Here is a 25,132-nt window from a genome sequence, read left to right on the forward strand (position 1 = left end):
AGTCACCAACCCACTAAGCCATATATATATATGAAACACCTGGGCTGAGAGCACACAAACAACACACATATATATGTGTATAGGGCTCTATTTTTAAAGATTCCTAATTTTTAATCCATTTTTTTAATCCTATTTCATCATCTAAAATAATATACTACAATGAGGCAGGTCTCTCATACTTATATACCTTCCTACATATTCCCCCTACTCCCTTTCCCCCACTCAGAATCTGCTATTTGAGTCTCGATATGACTCTACTACATGCAGCCCTTTTAGGTATAAATAATCCCATAAAAAATATGCTGCACAACTGTTTTTTGTGTACCTCCGATGACAGTATATGTAGGAGCACACAGCAGTCACCTGACTATAAGGAAAAAAATCACATGACTGCATGCAAACACGGAAAAAATCACATGACCGCATGCAAACACCGCCCCCGATAGCATCCAGATGCCTCATTGTAAGACCAGCCCACTGAGGTCATCAATGGGCCCGGCCTGCTATAGCACTATCCAATAAGGATGAACCTTAGGAGCCATGACATCATCCAAAGACCGGCCCACCTGTACCAGCGATAGGCTGGATACAACACGTCAGCCGAGCACTACTCCTCCCCGCATGTGATATAAATGCCGCACCAAAAGACCGGCCCCCTGACATCATAGAGGGGCGTTCCCAGCCGCGTCATCCAGATGCCGCCGCAAAAAGGCCATACAGATCCCAGACTGAAACTAGCATAATCACCGCCCATACCACGCCCATAATACGTCATAAGCCAACCTTAAAGACAATATGATTGGCCATCTAACACCGGGGGAGTGTCCGGTATCCTAGCAACAGGAAAAACACTCACGCCCCCAGTCTCCTCTCCACCCATGTGATCTGCACACATTGCGCCCAAACTAAGTGTATAAAATGAACTGGAAACATTGTGTTTTTAATGTAATAAGTTTTATAGACCTAAAGTAGGTCTACGAAACGCGTAGACCTACTTTAATAAAAAAATTACCTTTATTGGTACCTTCTGAGCATCGAGTCCTTACTGCACCAGCGCCACCGAGAATGGTCTGATTTTTTCTTCACTTCTCTGCATACAATTTATCCTGACAACCGCAACCACGGCAAGGGATACAGACCAGGGGCAGCAGACGCAGTCTTCTCTTCTCCCGCAAACTGGACGGGTAAACATCCAGACAAGCGATTCGGAGGCGTTGTGACCTTTCACAACCCCTTCTGGTAAGCATAATCAGTAGCTTCTGTGCTTATACATAGTGCTGTAAGGTTCTACACACGAGGCGCTGCCTCCTCTCTTTCTTTTTTCCTTCTATATACCGTATCCGGAGCCCGGTGGGAACACACGGACCCCGGAGGACACCCAAAGTCCGAACACTCTGAGGAGGATCTGCAGCCACCAGTGAAAAAAAGAACCAGCACCTACAACATAAAAAGAAAATGGAGTACTTCTCACAAAGAACTCAACAACGGAAATCATTAATATCAAGATTCACAACGAAACAGACCGCGGAGCAAACAACACCAGTGGACGACAAAGTTACGGCAAGTTATACCACAGAAGTGAACAAAGATAACCTAAAAAGTGAACTCTTTCATGCATTGGACATTAGCTTCCTACAGATCTACTCACAAGAAAATATAGCCCCACGCGGACTAAGGCCGGGTTCACACGAACGTGTGTGACCCGTGCCTGTGAAGCGGCCCGCAAATAGCGGGCCGCAATGCTTGTTCGCCGGCCGTAGGTCAGCCGCATCGGATCGCGGACCCATTCACTTTAATGGGTCCGCGATCCGGCCGTTCCGCGAAAAGATAGGACTTGTTCTATCTTTTAGCGGACCGGAACAACGGGACATAACCCCAGGAGGCACTCCGTAGTGCTTCCGAGGGGTCCCGTCCCGTGCGTCCGTTCCGCGATTCCAGATTAGCGGACCCATTGAAGTGAATGGGTCCGCATCCGTGATGCGGAATTCACACGGAACTGTGGCCGTGTATTGCGGCCCGCGATTTGCGGGCCGCAATACGGCCACGGGTCACGCACGTTCGTGTGAACTTAGCCTAAGAATAGGCATTGCCCCCACATTCCCAGATGATCAGGCTTTCATATATGAATGGAATGACTATCTTGATCAATGCGCAGCAGCCCTAATGAGAATTATATCACATAAAAGAGAAATCTGTGTAAGATTTGTGCAGACCTAAGCCTAACTACGAACACAGGAAAAATAGTCATCAGGAGGTCAGAACACGCTCCTTCACCAATCAAATATACAAGAGACCATTCACCAAAGACACCACAAAACCACAAGTCCAAAATAGCGCCACGACACATAACAACACAAGGCGCATAGATCCCAGACAAACATACATTCCAACAACATCTCTGCAAGAATTACAAAAGGCACAGAATACAGTCAACACAGCGGTACAAAATGAGAAAGAGGCCCATACCCCTCACCCTGGAAATATCAAACATCTGCTACCAAACCAACCACATGCAATGCTCCCCATCAGCACACCAAAGAAGAATGCACAAACAACAAAAGATGTATTAGAATCATCATATATATACAGCCCAAAGACGACCCACAACACAGAACAAAGCCCTTACTGTTCCACAAAGAAAAAAGATTTAGACACGTCTACAGATGAGTTTCTAGAAAGATTTAGAACCCTAAAATCCAAGTATCTAGACTACAAAAAGAAAAATACAATGAGAAGAGAGCAGGAGATAGTCACATCCACACCACTGATAACACTCAGTCCCCCGAATACAGAACACAAGAAGGATCATACATCTGACAAAAGCAGCAAAATAGGAGAAAAAATAGGAACAACTCCATCCTCGTGGAACCCCACCCAAGACACAAACATAAACCTGTCCATCCTTACAACTCACCATACCTCCATCATAGAAGATCAGATAGACATTACACCTCTTATTATCATAGACAACACTGCGGTAGGCACATCAGCCCTGGTTCCTTTTTTAGATCGTGCAAAACCCCCACAAGACAGATGTACCATACCGACTATACACAAGGATACCATCCCCCCCAAAAAAAACAATCAGACAGTCACCCCACAGATTTTTCAAGTCCACTCCCAGAAAGAGAAAATTCGAACCCGAGGCTGCAGAGGAGGACAACACCAGAAAAATAAAACCCATATAAAAAACAAAAAAAGAAACAGGGATGATTTACCAACAGTAAAAATCTTTAACCTCTCATCTTATCAAACCACGAAACATGAAGACAATCTGTTACAAAAAGGATTGTCTTTCTGTCCACTCCATAACATAGACCCCTTCCAACTATATCTAGACATACAGAAATTTAGAAAAAATCTGACCAAAAAAAGATTTTTCGAACAAGAAAACAGTAAAAAAACAGAAAATATGACACCTGCAGAAGTAGAAGAGATAGAAATATATAAACACCAGGAAGTACATCCAAAATCAAGCTTCTTCCTGGTACACAGAGAAGGACATTTCATACCTACCTTCTTCGACCTAATAACAGCAGATTTGAAAAAAATCCCTCAAAAAAATGAACAACAAAAAAGACCCCCCATTAACGGAAACCTACGCGCTATGAAAACCCTAAAAAATAACGAGAGTATAATAATACGGCCGGCTGACAAGGGGGGGGGGGTATAGTGATTCAAAATATAGAAGACTATGAAGCAGAATCCCAGAATATCCTGAGCAACACTGAATACTACCGTGTGACACAAGATAACCCATTCCCAGACATCATCAAAAGGTTAAAAAATCTAGTAAAACATGCTCATGACCAACAGTACATAAATAAAAAAGAAAAAAATTTTCTCATCCCAAAGGCTCCTTCTAACCCATATTTCTATCATCTACCAAAAATACACAAAAACCCAGTAAAACCACCAGGAAGACCAATAGTGTCAAATACAAACTCATCCACAAGCTATATATCGCACTATCTTGATCTGTTCCTCCAACCGTATGTTTACAATCTAAGTAGCTACCTACATGACTCCAGGCAGCTCATTCAAGAAATCGAAAAAATAAAGTGGAAAGACACATACGCCCTACTGACCATGGACGTAACGGCACTATATTCTAACATCCAACACGAACTAGGCATCAAATGTGTAGAAACCACTCTAAAAAGTGATAGCACCTTAAAACTACCACAAATTCAATTTTTATTAGACAGCCTACGCTTTGTCCTGGAAAATAATTTTTTCATCTACAATAACACTACATACCATCAATGCCGGGGTACCGCGATGGGTACGAAGGTAGCACCGTCCTTCGCAAATATTTTCATGGGCCAATTCGAGGACACACATATTTACAGGAACACAGAGACACTCAAACACATTGTATATTATAAAAGATATATCGATGATATTTTTATTATCTGGGAAGGGGACGAACAATCTGCACTAAGTTTCTGCGACAATCTAAACAAGACAACCTGGGGAATAACCTTCACGCCTAACTACAACAAAAACACAATAGACTTTTTAGACATCTCCATCACTACCAAAAACAATATCCTTACAACTAAAACATATTTTAAACAAGTAGACACCAACAGTTACATCCATTACAAAAGTTTTCATCATAAAAAATGGCTTCACAACATCCCCTACAGCCAATACAAGCGGATAAGACAAAACTGCACAGAGGACACTGATTTTATCCAACAGGCAAAAATTATCCAGAAAAGATTCATCGATAAAGGCTACCCGAAAGAAATTATAAAAAATGCCTACCAAAAGAGCAAGAAAACAACACAGAGGGAGTGCCTGAAAAATACCAAAAAAGAAGAAATAAACACAAGAACAGAAAAATACCCCAAACACCTAAATTTGATCACGCAATACAATACCTCAAATAGAGCCGTCCAAGACATCTTGTCCAAACATTGGCATATTTTAAAAAGTGACCCATACCTTGAAAAATACCTCCCAACAAAACCTGCTGTGATTTACAGGAGAGCACCGACCATAAAAAATACCCTAGCCCCCAGTATAAAGAATATAAAAATACCAAAAGAACCTAAAAAAGAGCCAGTAGGCAGTTTCAAATGTGGGACAAAACGGTGCCTCTGTTATAATATAATCGCACACAACAGTAAGAACTTCAGCTCAACAAAAAACGGGGCCACCTTTTCAATAAAACATCACCTAAACTGTAAGAGTAGCTATGTACTATACCTTATAGAATGCAAATGTGGACTTCAGTATGTGGGGCGGACAACACAAGAATTACATTGTAGACTCAACCAACACAGACACAACATACAAAAACTCTGCCCCAAACACAGCATCTCACGACACTGCGCCACAACACCAGAAAAAAGCAAACATACACTGAAAATCACACCCATAGACTTCATCCCAGATAACCCTTACAATAGGTTCAGCAGCCTCCAGAGGAAAGCGATCTACTGGATCTACCAATTAGACACACTGACCCCATACGGTCTTAATGAGATAAGCGAGACTATTCTGTAATCCCCAACACACTCTGTGACTAAAAAACAGAAAGTACCAAGTATTCACACGTTGATAATAAAACTATATCAATAACAGTAACATTACTATACTATAGAGATGGAGATGATTATACACCATTCCATGGGTCTCCCATCCTTATATATAATTCATATACATGTAAACTCTAACTGACCCGTATGTATTTAAAAAAATTTAAAAATCCTACAAAGTTGCTGAGTATAGATATATGTGTGTTTTCTCACATATACTCAGGTGGGTATATGTGTATAAGTATGCGTGTAGATATACATATATCAGCTTTTTTAGTTACCGTATTTTTCGCCGTATAAGGCGCACTTTCCCCCCCCCAAAAGTGGGGGGAAAATAGCAGTGCGTCTTATACGGTGAATGCTGCTGATTTTGCTGAGTTTTCAATTATACACCCGCCGCGATGCCGTGTGGCGGGTGTATCAGCTGTGAGGGAGGCGGGACTGGGGGCCGGCATCTGCTTTTATAATGACAGCGGGGCCCGTGCAGTGACTGTATTCTACTACACGGGCCCCGCTCACTGTATAATCCTATGTCTAATAGTTAATTGTAATTGTATGTAATCACATAAGGAGCGCTGTGTATTACCGGTACTTACAACTACAAGCGCTCGCCGCTAGGTAGGTAGCAGAGAGGAGGGAGGAGGCAGGCCGGGAGGACGGACGCTGGCAGCGTGAGTCATACGTCATGCGCCTGCGCCGCCCACTTTATGAATGAATCAGGCGGCGTGGGCGCATGACGTATGACTCACGCTGCCAGCACCTGTCCTCCCGGCCTGCCTCCTCCCTCCTCTCTGCTACCTACCGAGCGGCGAGCGCTTGTAGTTGTAAGTACCGGTAATACACAGCACTACTTATGTGATTACATACAATTACAATTAACTATTAGACATAGGATTATACAGTGAGCGGGGCCCGTGTAGTAGAATACAGTCACTGCACGGGCCCCGCTGTCATTATAAAAGCAGATGCCGGCCCCCAGCGTGTATTGAGGGTCATTCACTTCAGGGACACTTATGGAGGGGATCTGTGGATGACACATAGCATAAGATGCTATATATGTGTCATCCACAGATCCCCCCCATAACTGTCATACACAGATCCTCATAACAGTGCCATCCAGAGAGCCCAATAAGAGCTACCCACAGATCCCCCATAAGTGTCACCCACAGATCCCCCATAAGTGTCACCCACAGATCCCCCATAAGTGTCACCCACAGATCCCCCATAAGTGTCACCCACAGATCCCCCATAAGTGTCACCCACAGTCCCCCATATGTGTCACCCACAGATCCCCCATAACAGTGCGTCACCCACAGATCCCCCATAAGTGTCACCCACAGATCCCCCATAAGTGTCACCCACAGATCCCCCATAACAGTGCGTCACCCACAGATCCCCCATAACAGTGCCATCCACAGACCACAATTAGTTCAAAACCCACCAAAAGCACACCGTTTGGTTCAAAATATTTTTTTTCTTATTTTCCTACTCAAAAACCTAGGTGCGTCTTATGGGCCGGTGCGTCTTTTATGGCGAAAAATACGGTAATTGTTTAGTAATTTAATCCACTTCATCTACTTATTTATTTATTTTTTTAATTATCTATGTATGTATTTATGTATGTATTTAGCCAACCTACTAAACCATATATATATGAAACACCCGGGCTGAGAGCACACAAACAACACACATATATATGTGTATAGGGCTCTATTTTTAAAGATTCCCAATTTTTTATCCATTTTTTAATCCATTTTCATCATCTAAAATAATATACTACAATGAGGCAGGTCTCTCATACTCATATACCTTCCTACATATTCCCCCTACTCCCTTTCCCCCACTCAGAATTTGCTATTTGAGTCTCGATATGACTCTACTACATGCAGCCCTTTTAGGTATAAATAATACCATAAAAAATATGCTGCACAACAGTTTTTTGTGTACCTCCGATGACAGTATATGTAGGAGCACACAGCAGTCACCTGACTATAAGGAAAAAATCACATGACCGCATGCAAACACGGAAAAAAATCACATGACCGCATGCAAACACCGCCCCCGATAGCATCCAGATGCCTCATTGTAAGACCAGCCCACTGAGGTCATCAATGGGCCCGGCCTGCTATAGCACTATCCAATAAGGATGAACCTTAGGAGCCATGACATCATCCAAAGACCGGCCCACCTGTACCAGCGATAGGCTGGAGACAACACGTCAGCCGAGCACTACTCCTCCCCGCATGTGATATATATGCCGCACCAAAAGACCGGCCCCCTGACATCATAGAGGGGCATTCCCAGCCGCGTCATCCAGATGCCGCCCCAAAAAGGCCATACAGATCCCGGACTGAAACTAGCATAATCACCGCCCATACCACGCCCATAATACGTCATAAGCCAACCTTAAAGACAATATGATTGGCCATCTAACACCGGGGGAGTGTCTGGTATCCTAGCAACAGGAAAAACACTCACGCCCCCATTCTCCTCTCCACCCATGTGATCTGCACACATTGCGCCCAAACTAAGTGTATAAAATGAACTGGAAACATTGTGTTTTTAATGTAATAAGTTTTATTGTCCTGAGGAAGGGGGATGTCTTGCCCCCGAAACGCGTAGACCTACTTTAATAAAAAGATTACCTTTATTGGTACCTTCTGAGCATCGAGTCCTTACTGCACCAGCGCCACCGAGAATGGTCTGATTTTTTCTTCACTTCTCTGCATATAATTTATCCTGACAACCGCAACCACGGCAAGGGATACAGACCAGGGGCAGCAGACGCAGTCTTCTCTTCTCCCGCAAACTGGACGGGTAAACATCCAGACAAGCGATTCGGAGGCGTTGTGACCTTTCACAACCCCTTCTGGTAAGAATAATCAGTAGCTTCTGTGCTTATACATAGTGCTGTAAGGTTCTACACACGAGGCGCTGCCTCCTCTCTTTCTTTTTTCCTTCTATGTATCAGGATGTGTGAGATAAACCCTTTACATTCTGTGGTTCTATTCAGTTATTAAACAAACACCCATTTTAGGCAAAAACTTTAATTGCAGCCTAGTCTGCATCTGTACATGTGAGATACACCCTTTAAATACTGTGGTTCTATTCAGTTATTTGAAAAACAGTCATTTTGGACAAAAAACTTTAATTGCGGCCTAGTCTGTATTAGGACGTGTGAGATACACCTGTTACATACTGTGGTTCTATTCAGTTATTAAACAAACACCCATTTTGCGCAAAACGTTTAATTGCAGCCTAGTCTGCATCTGTACGTGTGAGATACACCCTTTACATACTGTGGTTCTATTCAGTTTTTTGAAAAGCAGCCATTGTGGGAAAAAAAACTTTAATTGTGGCCTAGTCTGTATCAGGATTTGTGAGATACACCCTTTACATACTGTGGTTCTCTTCAGTTATTTAAAATACAGCAATTTTGGGCAAACAAATTTAATTGTGGCCTAGTCTGTATCAGTTGGTGTGAGATACACCCTTTAGATAATGTGGTTCTATTCAGTTATTTGAAAAACAGCACTTTTGGTCAAAAATGTTAAATTCTGGCCTAGGATGCATCTGTACGTGTGAGATACACCCTCTACATACTGTGGTTCTATTCAGTTATTTGAAAAGCAGCCATTTTGGGCAAAAAACTTTTATTGTGGCCCAGTCTGTATCAGGATGTGTGAGATACACGCTTTACATACTGTGGTTCTATTCAGTTATTAAACAAACACCCATTTTGGGCAAAAACTTTAATTGCGGCCTAGTCTGTATCAGGACGTATGAGATACACCCTTTACATACTGTGGTTCTATTCAGTTATCAAACAAACACCCATTTTAGGCAAAAAACTTTAATTGCGGCCTAGTCTGCATCTATACGTGTGAGATACACCCTTGACATACTGTGGTTCTATTCTGTTATTTGAAAAACAGCCATTTTGGTTAAAAATCTTAAATTCCGGCCTAGTCTGCATTTGTATGTGTAAGATACACCCTTTACATACTTTTGTTATATTCAGTTATTTCAAAAACAGCCATTTTGGTCAAAAATCTTAAATTCCGGCCTAGTCTGCATCTGTTCGTGTGAGATACACCCTTTACATACTGTGGTTCTGTTCAGTTATTTGATATACAGCAATTTTGGGCAAACAAATTTAATTGCGGCCTAGTCTGGATCAGTTGGTGTGAGATAAACCCTTTACATACTGTGGTTCTATTCAGTTATTTGAAAAACAGCCATTTTGGGCACAAATCAAAAATTCCGGCCTAGTCTGCTTCTGTACGTGTGAGATACACACTTTAGACACTGTGTGGTTCAATTCAGTTATTTGAAAAACAACTATTTTGGTCAAAAAAATGTAATTGCGGCCTAGTCTGCATCTGTACGTGTGAGATTCACCCTCTACATACTGTGGTTCTATTCAGTTATTTGAAAAACAGCCATTTTGGGCAAAAAACGTTAATTGCGGCCTAACTGTATCAGGACGTGTGAGATACACCCTTTACATATTGTGGTTCTATTCAGTTATTAAACAAACACCCATTTTGGGCAAAAAACTTTAATTGCGGCCTAGTCTGCATCTGTACGTGTGAGATACACCCTTTACATACTGTGGTTCTATTCAGTTATTTGAAAAACAGCCATTTTGGGTACAAATCTAAAATTCCGGCCTAGTATGGATCAGTACGTGAGAGATACACACTATAGATACTGTGGTTCAATTCAGTTATTTGAAAAACAACTATTTTGGTCAAAAAAATGTAATCGCGGCCTCGTCTGTATCAGTCGTGTGAGATACACCCTTTAGATACTGTGGTTATATTCTTCTAATAATGAAACACCCTTTTTTGGGCAAAATACACAATTTTTCAGCCCTTGCTGCATCAGCACGTGTGAAATTTAAGGGTTATATACTGCTGTCATTATCAGTTATTAAACAAACACCTGTTTTGTGCAAAAAAAATAATTGCAGCCTTTGCTGCATATGTCATTGTGAAAATACATACTTTAGATACTGTGGTTCAATTTAGATATTTGAAAAACAACTATTTTGGGCAAAAAACTTTAATTGCGACCTAGTCTGTATCAGGACGTGTGAGATACAGTACACCCTTTACATACTGTGGTTCTATTCAGTTATTAAACAAACACCCATTTTGGGCAAAAAACTTTAATTGCAGCCTAGTCTGCATCTGTACGTGTGAGATACACCTTTTACAGACTGTGCTTCTATTCAGTTATTTGAAAATCATCCATTGTGGGCAAAAAACTTTAATTGCGGCCTAGTCTGTATCAGGATTTGTGAGATACACCCTTTACATACTGTGGTTCTATTCAGTTATTAAACAAACACAGATTTTGGGCAAAAAACTTTAATTGCGGCCTAGTCTGTAGCAGGACGTATGAGATACACCCTTTGCATACTGTGGTTCTATTCAGTTATTAAACAAACACCCATTTTGGGCAAAAAACTTTAATTGCAGCCTAGTCTAAATCTGAACGTGTGAGATACACCCTCTACATACTGTGGTTCTATTCAGTTATTTGAAAAACAGCCATTTTAAGCCAAAAAACTTTAATTGCGGCCTAGTCTATAACAGGACGTGTGAGATACACCCTTTACAGACTGTGGTTCTATTCAGTTATTAACCGCCTCAGGACCGCCGTACGCAGGATTGCGTCCTGGCGGCGGCCCTGCTATTCTGGGTGGACGCATATACGGGTCCTCTCGCGAGAGGCGAGATTTCCTGTGAACGCACGCACACAGGCGCAGGCAGGCTGGAGATACGATTTTTTTAACCCCTAACAGGTATATTAGACGCTGTTTTGATAACAGCGTCTAATATACCTGCTACCTGGTCCTCTGGTGGTCCCCTTTGCTTGGATCGACCACCAGAGGACACAGGCAGCTCAGTAATAAGTAGCACTAAACACCACTACACTACACCACCCCTGTCACTTATTAACCCCTTATTAACCACTGATCACCCCTGATCACCCTATATAGACTCCCTGATCACCCCCCTGTCATTGATCACCCCCCTGTCATTGATCACCCCACTGTCATTGATCACCCCCCTGTAAGGCTCCATTCAGACGTCCGTATGTGTTTTCCGGATCCACGGATCCGTGATCCGGAAAACACATACGGACGTCTGAATGGAGCCTTACAGGGGGGTGATCAATGACAGGAAGGTGATCAGGGAGTCTATATGGGGTGATCACTTCCCTGTCATTGATCACCCCCCTGTAAGGCACCATTCAGACGTCCGTATGTGTTTTGCGGATCCGATCCGTGGATCCGTAAAACACATATGGACGTCTGAATGGAGCCTTACAGGGGGGTGATCAATGACAGGGGGGTGATCAATGACAGGGGGGTGATCAGGTAGTCTATATGGGGTGATCACCCCCCTGTCATTGATCACCCCCCTGTCATTGATCACCCCCCTGTAAGGCTCAATGAATCAGATCCATGAATCGGATCCGCAAAACACATACGGATGTCTGAATGGAGCCTTACAGGGGGGTGATCAGGGAGTCTATATGGGGTGATCACCCCCCTGTCATTGATCACCCCCTTGTAAGGCTCCATTCAGACGTCCGTATGTGTTTTGCAATCCGATCCATGGATCCGTGGATCTGCAAAACACATACGGACCTCTGAATGGAGCCTTACAGGGGGGTGATCAATGACAGGGGGGTGATCAGGGAGTCTATATGGGGTGATCTTCCCCCTGTCATTGACCACTTCGCTGTAATGCTCCATTCAGATGTCCGTATGTGTTTTGCGGACACACGGACACCGCGGATCCGCAAAACACATACGGACGTCTGAATGGAGCCTTACAGGGGGGTGTTAAATGACAGGGTGGTGATTACCCCATATAGACTCCCTGATCACCCCCCTGTCATTGATCACCCCCCTGTAAGGCGCCATTCAGACATTTTTTTTGGCACAAGTTAGCGGAAATAGATTTATTTACTTTTGGTTTTTTTTGTTTTTTCTTCCAAAGTCTCATATTCCACTAACTTGTGACGAAAAATAAAATCTCACATGAACTCACCATACCCCTCACGGAATCCAAATGCGTAACATTTTTTAGACATTTACATTCCAGACTTCTTCTCACGCTTTAGTGCCCCTAAAATGCCAGGGCAGTATAAATACCCCACATGTGACCATATTTCGGAAAGAAGACACCCCAAGGTATTCGCTGAGGGGCATATTTAGTCCATGAAAGATTGAAATTGTTGTCCCAAATTAGCGGAAAGGGAGACTTTGTGAGAAAAAAAAATAAAATAATCAATTTCCGCTAACTTGTGCCAAAAAAAAAATCTTCTATGAACTCGCCATGCCCCTCATTGAATACCTTGGGGTGTCTTCTTTCCAAAATGGGGTCACATGTGGGGTATTTATACTGCCCTGGCATTTTAGGGGCCCTAAAGCGTGAGAAGAAGTCTGTGTTCCAAATGTCTAAAAATGCCCTCCTAAAAAGAATTTGGGCCCCTTTGCGCATCTAGGCTGCAAAAAAGCGTCACACATCTGGTATCGCCGTACTCAGGAGAAGTTGGGCAATGTTTTTTGGGGTGTCATTTTACATATACCCATGCTGGGTGAGATAAATTTCTCGGTCAAATGCCAACTTTGTATAAAAAATGGGAAAAGTTGTCTTTTAGAGAGATATTTCTCTCACCCAGCATGGGTATATGTTAAAAGACACTCCAAAACACATTGCCCAACTTCTCCTGAGTACGGCAATACCACATGTGTGACACTTTTTTGCAGCCTAGGTGGGCAAAGGGGCCCACATTCCAAAGAGCACCTTTAGGATTTCACAGGGCATTTTTTACACATTTTGATTTCAAACTACTTCTCACTCATTAGGTCCCCTAAAATGCCAGGACAGTATAACTACCCCACAAGTGACCCCATTTTGGAAAGAAGACACCCCAAGGTATTCTGTGAGGGGCATGGCGAGTTCCTAGGATATTTTATTTTTTGTCAAAAGTTAGCGGAAAATGATGATTTTTTTTCTTTCTTTTTTTTTTTACACAGTCTCATATTCCACTAACTTGTGACAAAAAATTAAAACTTCCATGAACTCACTATGCCCATCACAAAATACCTTGGGGTGTCGTCTTTCCAAAATGGGGTCACTTGTGGGGTAGTTATACTGCCCTGGCATTTTAGGGGCCCTAATGCGTGAGAACTAGTTTGAAATCAAAATGTGTAAAAAATGCCCTGTGAAATCCGAAAGGTGATCTTTGGAATGTGGGCCCCTTTGCCCCCCTAGGCTGCAAAAAAGTGTCACACATGTGGTATCGCCGTACTCAGGAGAAGTTGGGCAATGTGTTTTTTTACATATACCCATGCTGGGTGAGAGAAATATCTCTCTAAAAGACAACTTTTCCAATTTTTTTATACAAAGTTATCATTTGACAGAGATATTTATCTCACCCAGCATGGGTATATGTAAAAAGACACCCCAAAACACATTGCCCAATTTCTCCTGAGTACGGTGATACCACATGTGTGACACTTTTTTGCAGCCTAGGTGGGCAAAGGGGCCCACATTCCAAAGAGCACCTTTAGGATTTCACAGGAGATTTTTTACACATTTTGATTTCAAACTACTTCTCACGCATTAGGGCCCCTAAAATGCCAGGGCAGTATAACTACCGCACAAGTGACCCTATTTTGGAAAGAAGACACCCCAAGGTATTTCGTGATGGGCATAGTTAGTTCATGGAAGTTTTTATTTTTTGCCACAAGTTAGTGGAATATGAGACTGTGTAAGGAAAAAAAAAATCATCATTTTCCGCTAACTTGTGACAAAAAATAAAAAGTTCTATGAACTCACTATGCCCATCAGCGAATACCTTAGGGTGTCTACTTTCTGAAATGGGGTAATTTGTGTGGTGTTTTTACTGTCTGGGCATTGTACAACCTCAGGAAACATGACAGGTGCTCAGAAAGTCAGAGCTGCTTCAAAAAGCGGAAATTCACATTTTTGTACCATACTTTGTAAACGCTATAACTTTACCCCAAACCAATAAATATACACTTTTTATCAGACATGTAGAACAATAAATTTAGAGAAAAATGTAAATAGAAATTTAGTTTTATTTGAAAAATTTTACAACTGAAAGTGAAAAATGTCATTTTTTTGCAAAAATTTTGGTAAATTTTGATTAATAACAAAAAAAGTTAAAATGTCAGCAGCAATGAAATACCACCAAATGAAAGCTCTATTAGTAAGAAGAAAAGGAGGTAAAATTCATTTGGGTGGTAAGTTGCATGACCGAGCAATAAACTGTGAAAGTAGTGTAGTGCAGAATTGTAAAAAGTGGTCTGGTCATTAAGGGTGTTAAAGCTAGGGGAGCTGAGGTGGTTAATTGCGGCCTAGTCTGTATCTGGATGTGTGAGATACACCCATTGCATACTGTGGTTCTATTCAGTTATTTGAAAATCAGCCATTGTGGGCAAAAAACTTTAATTGTGGCCTAGTCTGTGTCAGGACGTATGAGATACACCCTTTACATACTGTGGTTCTATTCAGTTATTAAACAAACACCCATTTTGGGCAAAAAACTTTAATTGCGGCCTAGTCTGTATCAGGACGTGTAAGATACACCCTTTGCATACTTTGGTTATAATCAGTTATTTGAAAAACAGACATTTTGGTCAAAAACCTTAAATTCCGGCCTAGTCTGCATCTGTACGTGTGAGATACACTCTTTGCATACTTTGGTTATAATCAGTTATTTGAAAAACAGACATTTTGGTCAAAAACCTTAAATTCCGGCCTAGTCTGCATCTGTATGTGTGAGATACACCCTTTACATACTTTCGTTATAATCAGTTATTCAACCCCTTAAGGACACAGCCTTATTTCACCTTAAGGACCAGGCCATTTTTTGCAAATCTGACCAGTGTCACTTTAAGTGGTGATAACTTTAAAACACTTTGACTTATCCAGGCCATTCTGAGATTGTTTTTTCGTCACATATTGTACTTCATGACACTGGTAAAATAATATAAAAAAAACATTTTTTTTGCATAAAAAAATACAAAATTTAACAAAAATTTGGAAAAATTAGCAAATTTCAAAGTTTCAGTTTCTCTACTTCTGTAATACATAGTAATACCCCCAAAAATTGTGATGACTTTACATTCCCCATATGTCTACTTCATGTTTGAATTATTTTGGCAATGATATTTTAATTTTTGGCGATGTTAAAAGGCTTAGAAGTTTAGAAGCAAATCTTGAAATTTTTCAGAAATTTACAAAAACCAAATTTTAGGGACCAGTTCAGGTCTGAAGTCACTTTGCGAGGCTTACATAATAGAAACCTCCCAAAAATGACCCCATTCTATAAACTACACCCCTCAAGGTATTCAAAACTGATTTTACAAACTTCGTTAACCCTTTAGGTGTTGTACAAGAGTTATTGGCAAATGGGGATGAAATTTGAGAATTTCACTTTTTTTGCCTATTTTTCCATTTTAACCCATTTCTTCCACTAACAAAGCAAGGGTTAACAGCCAAACAAGACTGTATCTTTATTGCCCTGACTCTGCCGTTTACAGAAACACCCCATATGTGGCCGTAAACTACTGTACGGCCACACAGCGGGGCGTAGAGTGAAATGTGCGCCGTTTCGTTTTTGGAAGGCAGATTTTGCTGGACTAGTTTATTTACACCATGTCCCATTTGAAGCCCCCCTGATGCACCCCTAGAGTAGAAACTCCATAAAAGTGACCCCATCTAAGAAACTACACCCCTCAAGGTATTCAAAACTGATTTTACAAACTTTGTTAACCCTTTAGGTGTTGCACAAGATTTAATGGAAAATAGAGATACAATTTAAAAATTTCACTTTTTTGGCAGATTTTCCATTTTAATATTTCTTTTCCAGGTACAAAGCAAGGGTTAACAGCCAAACAAAACTCATCATTTATGGCCCTGATTCTGTAGTTTACAGAAACACCCCATATGTGGTCATAAACTGCTGTAAGGGCACACGGTAGGGCGCAGAAGGAAAGGAATGCCATACGGTTTTTGGAAGGCAGATTTTGCTGAACTGATTTTTTTGACACCATGTCCCATTTGAAGCCCCCCTGATGCACCCCTAGAGTAGAAACTCCAAAAAAGTGACCCCATTTTAGAAACTACGGGATAGGGTGGCAGTTTTGTTGGTACTAGTTTAGGGTACATATGATTTTTGGTTGCTCTATATTACACTTTTTGTGCGGCAAGGTAACAAGAAATAGCTTTTTTGGCACAGTTTTTTTTTTTTTTGTTATTTACAACATTCATCTGACAGGTTAGATCATGTGGTAATTTTATAGAGCAGGTTTTCACGGACACGGCGATACCTAATATGTATACAATTTTTTTTATTTATGTAAGTTTTACACAATGATTTCATTTTTAAAACAAAAAAAAAGTTTTAGTGTCTCCATAGTCTAAGAGCCATAGTTTTTTTCAGTTTTTGGGCGATTATCTTAAGTAGGGTCTCATTTATTGCGGGATAAGTTGACGGTTTGTTTGGCACTATTTTGGGGTGCATATGACTTTTTGATCGCTTGCTATTACACTTTTTGTGAATTAAGATGACAAAAAATGGCTTTCTTTACACCGTTTTTATTTTTATTTTTTTACGGTGGTCACCTGAGGGGTTAGGTCATGTGATATTTTTATAGAGCCGGTCGATACGGACGTGGCGATACCTAAAATGTATACTTTTTTTTTTATTTATGTAAATTTTACACAATGATTTCATTTTTGAAACAAAAAAAATCATGTTTTAGTGTTTCCATAGTCTAAGAGCCATAGTTTTTACAGGGCGATTATCTTGGGTAGGGTATGATTTTTGCAGGATGAGATGACGGTTTGATTGTTACAATTTTGGCGTACATGCGAGTTTTTTGATCACTTTTCTTACCTTTTTTGGGAAGTAAGGTGGGAATTTCATCATAGTTTTTTTATTTTTTATTTTTATGGCAATCACCGTTCGGGTAAAGTAACATGACCGTTTTATAGATCAGGTCATTACGGACGCGGCGATACCAAACATGTGTAGGGAATTTAATTTTTTTCATTTTTAATCAGTGATAAATGTGTTTTTTGATTTTTACTTTTGTTTCACTTTTTTTAACTTTTTTTTTTACCCAGACCCACTTGGTTCTTGAAGATCCAGTGGGTCTGATGTCTGTATAATACAGTACAGTACACCATATAGTGTTTTGTACTGTATTTTACTTACACTTTGTCTGTACAGATCTATGCACAGATCTGTTCAGCACCATGGACAGCAGGATACCTGAGAAGGCGTCCTGTTGCCATGGGAACCTTCCCCGTCTGCTCAGTGTAGCCAAAACTGCGCAGACGGGGAAGGGTAAGGAGGGGGCCTGTCTGGGGGCTCTCTCCCTCTCCATCGGAGGGCTGCAAAGGCACAGCAGCCCCCCGATGGGAGAGGGAGGGAGCTCCCTGAGCTGTTAACCTTTTCCATACAGCGGTCCATACGGACCGCGGTATGGAAAGGGTATAAACGGCTCTCATCATAGATGTCAGCTGTTTATACCAGGGTGTCAGCAATGTACTGACACCCTGGTATACCCACTGGCCAACAACGATTTTTCAAGGGGAGGCGGGCGGGGGTTCACGATCCCGCCTGCCGCACCGCCCGCCTCCCGCACCGCCCGGGGGTGAGACATATATATTTTAGGAATACTAAAGTTTCTAATCCCCGCGGTCAGGGACCGCGGGGATCAGAAACTGCAGAAAGTGCAGAAAACTGCAGGTATGAACTGACCTGCGGTTTGTTGCGATCGCTGAAATGGGGGGGTCACGGGACCCCCCCGCGCATTTAGCCGAGGTGCCTGATCAATGATTTGAGCAGGCACCTTGTTCCGATCACAGCCGGCCGGGCGGCAGTGATCAGAACAACACATGACGTACCGGTACGTCATGTGTCCTTTAGGACTCGGGAAACATGCCGTACCGGTACGTCATGTGTCCTTAAGGGGTTAAAAAACATTGATTTTGGTCAAAAATCTTAAATTGCGGCCTAGTCTGCATCTGTACGTGTGAGATACACCTACTACATACTATGGTTCTAATCAGTTATTTGAAAAACAGCCATTTTGGTCAAAAATCTTAAATTCCGGCCTAGTCTGCATCCGTATGTGTGAGAAACACCCTTTACATACTTTGGTTATATTCAGTAATTTGAAAAACAGCCATTTTGGTAAAAAATCTTAAATTCCGGACTAGTCTGCATCTGTACGTGTTAGATACACCCTTTACATACTGTGGTTCTGTTCAGTTATTTCAAATACAGCAATTTTGGGCAAACAAATTTAATTGCAGCATAGTCTGGATCAGTCGTGTGAGATACACCCTTTAGATACTGTGGTTATATTATTCTATTAACCCCTTAAGGACTCAGCCCTATTTCACCTTAAGGACTTGGCCATTTTTTGCAAATCTGACCAGTGTCACTTTAAGTGCTGATAACTTTAAAACGCTTTGACTTATCCAGGCCGTTCTGAGATTGTTTTTTCGTCACATATTGTACTTCATGACACTGCTAAAATTGGGTCAAAAAAGTTAATTTTTTTGCATAAAAAAATACCATATTTACCAAAAATTTTGAAAAATTTGCAAATTTCAAAGTTTCAGTTTCTCTACTTCTGTAATACATAGTAATACCCCCAAAAATTTTGATGACTTTACATTCCCCATATGTCTACTTCATGTTTGTAGCATTTTGGGATTGATATTTTATTTTTTGGGGATGTTATAAGGCTTAGAAGTTTAGAAGCAAATCTTGAAATTTTTCAGAAATTTACAAAAACCAGATTTTTAGGGACCACTACAGGTCTGAAGTCACTTTGCGAGGCTTACATAATAGAAACCGCCCAAAAATGACCCCATTCTATAAACTACACCCCTCAAGGTATTCAAAACTGATTTTACAAGCTTTGTTAACCCTTTAGGTATTGCACAAGAGTTATTGGCAAATGGGGATGAAATTTGAGAATTTCATTTTTTTGCCTAATTTTCCATTTTAACCCATTTTTTCCACTAACAAAGCAAGGGTTAACAGCTAAACAAGACTGTATCTTTATTGCCCTGACTCTGCCGTTTACAGAAACACCCCATATGTGGCCGTAAACTACTGTACGGGCACACAGTAGGGCGTAGAGTGAAAGGTGCGCCGTTTGGTTTTTGGAAGGCAGATTTTGCTGGACTGTTTTTTTGACACCATGTCCCATTTGAAGCCCCCTGATGCACCCCTAGAGTAGAAACTCCATAAAAGTGACCCCATCTAAGAAACTACACCCCTCAAGGTATTCAAAACTGATTTTACAAACTTTGTTAACCCTTTAGGTGTTGCACAAGAGTTATTGGCAAATGGGGATGAAATTTGAGAATTTCATTTTTTTGCCTAATTTTCCATTTTAACCCATTTTTTCCACTAACAAAGCAAGGGTTAACAGCCAAACAAGACTGTATCTTTATTGCCCTGACTCTGCCGTTTACAGAAACACCCCATATGTGGCCGTAAACTACTGTACGGCCACACAGCGGGGCGTAGAGTGAAAGGTGCGCCGTATGGTTTTTGGAAGCCAGATTTTGCTGGACTGTTTTTTTGACACCATGTCTCATTTGAAGCCCCCCTGATGCACCCCTAGAGTAGAAACTCCATAAAAGTGACCCCATCTAAGAAACTACACCCCTCAAGGTATTCAAAACTGATTTTACAAACTTTGTTAACCCTTTAGGTGTTGCACAAGATTTAATGGAAAATAGAGATACAATTTCAAAATTTCACTTTTTTGGCAGATTTTCCATTTTAATATTTTTTTTCCAGTAACAAAGCAAGGGTTAACAGCCAAACAAAACTCATTATTTATGGCCCTTATTCTGTAGTTTACAGAAACACCCCATATGTGGTCGTAAACCGCTGTACGGGCACACGGCAGGGCGCAGAAGGAAAGGAATGCCATACGGTTTTTGGAAGGCAGGTTTTGCTGGACTGGTTTTTTTGACACCATGTCCCATTTGAAGCCCCCCTGATGCACCCCTAGAGTAGAAACTCCAAAAAAGTGACCCCATTTTAGAAAGTACGGAATAAGGTGGCAGCTTTGTTGGTACTAGTTTAGGGTACATATGATTTTTGGTTGCTCTATATTACACTTTTTGTGCGGCAAGGTAACAAGAAATAGCTTTTTTGGCACGTTTTTTTTTTTTTTGTTATTTACAACATTCATCTGACAGGTTAGATCATGTGGTAATTTTATAGAGCAGGTTGTCACGGACGCGGTGATACCTAATATGTATACCTTTTTTTTATTTATGTAAGTTTTATACAATAACTTCATTTTTAAAACCAAAAAAAGTTTTAGTGTCTCCATAGTCTAAGAGCCATAGTTTTTTCAGTTTTTGGGCGATTATCTTGAGTAGGGTCTCATTTTTTGCGGGATGAGATGACGGTTTAATTGGCACTATTTTGGGGTGCATATGACTTTTTGATCGCTTGTTATTACACTTTTTGTGACGTAAGATGACAAAAAATGGCTTTTTTTACACCGTTTTTATTTTTCTATTTTTTACGGTGGTCACCTGAAGGGTTAGATCATGTGATATTCTTATAGAGCCGGTCGATACGGACGCGGCGATACCTAATATGTATACTTTATTTTTATTTATGTAAGTTTTACACAATGATTTCATTTTTGAAACAAAAAAAATCATGTTTTAGTGTTTCTTTAGTCTGAGAGCCATAGTTTTTTCAGTTTTTGGGCGATTATCTTGGGTAAGGTATGATTTTTGCGGGATGAGATGACGGTTTGATTGGTACTATTTTGGCGTACATGTGACTTTTTTGATCACTTTTATTACCTTTTTTGGGAAGTAAGGTGGGCAAAATTTCAATTTTCTCATAGTTTTTATTTTTTTATTTTTATGGTGTTCACCGTGCGGGGAAAGTAACATGACCGTTTTATAGATCAGGTCGTTACGGACGCGGCGATACCTAATATGTGTAGTGTATTTTATTTTTTTTTATTTTTATTCAGTGATGAATGTTTTTTTTTTATCTTAACTTTTTTCACTTTTTTTAACTTTTTTTTTGACCCAGACCCACTTGGTTCTGGAAGATCCAGTGGGTCTGATGTCTGTATAATACAGTACAGTACAATATATATTGTTCTATACTGTATTTTACTTACACTGAACAGATCTATGCTTTCAGCATAGATCTGTTCAGCACCATGGACAGCAGGACGCCTGAGCAGGCGTCCTGTTGCCATGGGAACCTTCCCCGTCTGCTCAGAACTTCGCAGACGGGGAAGGGTAAGCACAGGGCTGAGGGGGGCTCTCTGGGGGCTCTCTCCCTCTCCATCGGGGGGCTGCAAAGGCACAGCAGCCCCCCGATGGAGAGGGAGGGAGCTCCCTGACCGACGACAGTTAACTTTTTCCATACAGCGGTCCGTACGGACCGCGGTATGGAAAGGGTTAAACGGCTGACATCTTCACAGATGTCAGCCGTTTATACCAGGGTGCCAGCAATGTGCTGGCACCCTGGTATAACCACTAGAAGCCAACGATCATTCATGGGGAGGCGGGCGGGGGATCGCGATCCCGTCTGCCGCACCGCCCGCCTCCCGCACCGCCCCCACCGCATGCGACACCCCCCCCGCACCACCCGCCGGCATAAAATCGTGCAGGGGTGCAGGGGGGGGGTGAAAAATATTGATTATAGGCACTCAAAAGTTTCTGATCCCCGCGGTCAGGGACCGCGGGCATCAGAAACTGCAAAAAGCGCAGCAAACCGCAGGTCTGAATTGACCTGCGGTTTGCTGCGATCGCCGACACGGGGGGGTCACATGACCCCCCCTGGCGTTGTCACAGGATGCCGGCTGAAGGATTTCAGCTGAAATCCCGTTCCGTTTAACCCCTCGGGCGCCGGAATACTGAGTTCAAGCTAGGACGTACCGGTACGCCCTGAGTCCTTAAGGACTCGGGAAATAGGGCGTACCGATACGCCCTGCGTCCTTAAGGGGTTAATGAAACACCTTTTTTTGGGCAAAATACAAAATATTTTCAGCCCTTGCTGCATCAGCACGTGTGAAATTCAAGGGTTATATACTGCTGTCATATTCAGTAATTAAACAAACACCTGTTTTGGGCAAAAAAATTATAATTGCAGCCTTTGCTGCATATGTCATTGTGAGATACACACTTTAGATACTGTGGTTCAATTTAGATATTTGAAAAACAACCATTTTTGGGCAAAAGACTTTAATTGCGGCCTAGTCTGTATCAGGACGTATGAGATACACCTTTTACATACTGTGGTTCTATTCAGTTATTAAACAAACGCCCATTTTGGGCAAAAAACTTTAATTGCGGCCTAGTCTGCATCTGTACGTGTGAGATACACCCTTTACATACTGTGGTTCTATTCAGTTAGTTGAAAAACAGCCATTTTAGTCAAAAATCTTAAATTCCGGCCTAGTCTGCATCTGTACGTGTGAGATACACCCTCTACATACTGTGGTTCTATTCAGTTATTTGAAAAACAGCCATTTTGGGCAAAAAACTTTAATTGTTGCTGATGAAGACGCCCTAAATCAGAGCATTTGAGATGCACTCTGGTGCTCCAAATCAATTTAACCCCCCCCCCCAGGGGTTAATATCCACGCATGGCTGAGAGACTAGACGCTGACACATAGATGGTCAATGCAATCTCTAACTTTTATTACATGGGGTAAGCGTATATACATCTTCAGAAGAGGGCAGTCCTCACTGAGGCTTAAACATTCTTTCATTGGTCAAAAAGAAAGAAGAGATAAGAGAGAGGAGATAACACCCTGGCATCAGCGCACTGGTCCCTACTTTGGAATGTGAACTAATGTAAACATCTGGCTACCATCGCCATTTTGTAATGGCTTCTATTCTAACAATAATACTGCATACGTCATATGTGACACTTCAAAGAGGTGCTTCTCTATAGGCAGTGAATAATATATACATATCATCAAGCCATATGATTGGCTTACGCATTCCACCACACTCTATATATGCCTCCCTTGGGACACCTGTACAAGGATGAGAAATCAGACACTTCCCACAGCACAGCTCTTTGCCCCCCCTCTCTTCTCCAGTCTGAAACAAAGAGGGGGTGGGTGGGCACTTGGAGAAGAAAAAGTTAACTCATTCCAGTCCTAGATATACAAAAAATATAGAATAAAATTCACACATCTTTAACAGTCCCCCCTTGAATTTCATTCTCTCCCTAAACCTAAACATCTGTCCCAATGCTCCGCCTCCTCTTCACCAGCTACCACGACAAGCCATTCCTAGCGAACAACCTCCCGTGACACTGGATTTGAGCACGGGGAAGTCAGATGATCTTTCCCTAACTGGCGTTGACATTATATGGGGGGACTGGAGGTCATCAATGCTCCTGATTTTCTTGATCGATGTTTTCATACAATTTTCCCATATTCTTTTGAGTCATGATCAACAGTCACACAAGGGAAATACAGTCTCAACACTTCCTTGAAATCAATCCAATTATGCTTTTCTTTGAGCTTCACTGTGCATGTGGTCAACAACACTCGGAATGGACCATCAAACCAGGGTTTTAGGACTTTCCTAACGTGTCTTTTTCTACCACCCAATCGCCAGACACAAGTGGGTGGGTTCCTGGTACTTTATCAAAACCTGGAAGTGAAGCAAATACTCGAAAATGTACTTTAGTCAAATGCTTGTACAAAACTGATCACATAATCTGCCAGACAACCATGTTGCATCTGAAGCTGCTGTGAGAAATAAAATCCTATCCTAGGGGCTGACCCAAAAAGGACTTTATAGGGACAAAGGCCTGTCTCACGGTTAGGCGTATACCTTACTAAAAGAGGGCTACCAGCAGGCACTCTATTAAGGCTTTTTGAATCTTTTAACTTAGTGTCCCGTTCAGTTCCGTTTCCCTACTCTACTGCTGCTTTGTGGATGGTACGAAGCATGTAAAACCTGTCCTACACCCAAAACACCTGTATCACTTTCAATGATCTAAAGTACCCCATACCTGCACACAACTTCGGCCATAATCTTCTTTACTTCTTTGGGTACGGTTTTGGCCATCCTGAAAACAAGTCATCACATATCAATACATACTCATACATGCCCACCTTGGGTAGTTGAAGGTAGTCTGCAAACGTTGAAACAGATACAAAAAGCAAGACGTGTTTCTCGGGTACCTTAACCACCTTGCCCACGTTGTTCTGGGCACAAACCATTTATCCTTGAGTATGTCTGACTGTTACAGTGCTGAACCCTGGGGCATACCATATGCTACGTACTAAATCACACATAGCAGTTTTTGTCTGGTGCATCACTCCATGGGTTGCCTGTGCCATCGTGGAGTAGAGGGAACTGGGAAGGCAAAGTTTTCCCTTCTTATTTGTAGTTCCCCCTTTTCCATCCACCAGTCCCTTTCCTCCTTCCCCATCTGGTTCTGTAAGGTCTTAAGAACTTTCGGGAGACAGGAGGAGTTAT

The sequence above is a fragment of the Bufo bufo genome, chromosome 9 (genome assembly GCF_905171765.1).
Source record: "Bufo bufo chromosome 9, aBufBuf1.1, whole genome shotgun sequence".
In the NCBI taxonomy this organism is placed as follows: Eukaryota; Metazoa; Chordata; class Amphibia; order Anura; family Bufonidae; genus Bufo; species Bufo bufo.